We start from the raw sequence: 1,320 nt of genomic DNA on the forward strand, positions 1-1,320 counted from the left end.
AGAGAGAAAGGAAATAGAGGTAATGGCCCGCGCTCCCGCGCACGAATGCCGCCGCGAGTGAGGTAGAATAACCGTTTTTCACCTTCTCTCTCTCTCTCTCTCGCTCTCTCTCTCTCTCCGCTCTCTTTTCTCTTCCCCTCCCTCGGAGCGAGATTCCCCGGCAAATTTCTTTCGCCGGCCAAGAGTCATTACTCTCCCACTCCGTTTAAAAGTTCGAGTGCCGATTGGCCGGCCTGAGGCCCCGTCCTGCCCGTCCTCTGGAGGGCGCCTGGCGAGGTCTGCCAGCCCGGGCCGTCGGGCCCCTGCGGAGGGCGCGATAGGCAACCCCAACTCTCGCGCGCACGCCTGCAGCCTACCTGCAGGTGCACCGGGGCGCCAGGCGCCAGCACCCACTCTCTGCTCGTTGGGAACAACTTGCAATCCCTCGGGGAATGCAGCTGGGGCGGTGCGGCGGGCGCGCTCGGCTGCACGCGGCTGATGGTGATGCTGCGGTGGAGGCGGCGAGGTACCAACGGCAGGGACCCTCCACGCCATTACCAGAGCGCTCCACGGCGCCGCTGTACCTGTTCCACCCGTACGTCGTTCTCAAAGAAGAATTGTCCTTGGGGAGGAGAGTAAGGATGCGGGGCAGCACGAGTGTGGCCGCCAGGGCGTGCACGCCGGCGTCGGTCCCGCTGCCAGGAGGCCGGCGAGGCAGCCCTGCCGCCAAGGCTTCATCCCCCCCCCCCTCCTCTCGCTGGCGGTGAGAGGCGGCTTTATCGTGCTCCCGCGCGCGCGTGCAACAACAGACATAAAATAATCGCGGGGGACACATTCGCCGCCGCGGCCCCGTATCTGTTTTACAATTTTCTATTCTCGTGTTTGGCTGCGACGTACGCACATTTTATAAAGGCAAAAGGGATGGGGAAGTATATTCCGTGTATGTGTCCCTGTTCGGGAGGGGGGAGAGACGGGCGTATCCAGGCGAAAGGCTTAAAGTCAGATTACAACGCCATGAAAGCTGCAGCACACATTTTTCTTCACAGTCATTCATATTTTTGCGTGCCTTTATTTCTTTCCCTTACACAAGAGGCGAACACAATATAACAATCTCGCGCGGTGGTGCGCCGCCTCGTCAGGAGAGCGCCCAGGAAAGGCTGCAATAAATGATTAAGATAATGGACAATGTTGCGCCATTAGATTCTTATCCGCCTCCCTCACCCCCGCCCTCGCGGCATACAAGGGGGGGTTTCGGTGGGCCGAATGGGGCGGAGAGACCGGGCCCGTGTAAATCACTTGCCGAGCCCCTCGGACGCCCCGGGGGAGGGGGGAAGGGGGGGG

This window comes from Frankliniella occidentalis, unplaced genomic scaffold (genome assembly GCF_000697945.3).
Source record: "Frankliniella occidentalis isolate FOCC.00 unplaced genomic scaffold, Focc_3.1 Scaffold118, whole genome shotgun sequence".
Taxonomy (NCBI): Eukaryota; Metazoa; Arthropoda; class Insecta; order Thysanoptera; family Thripidae; genus Frankliniella; species Frankliniella occidentalis.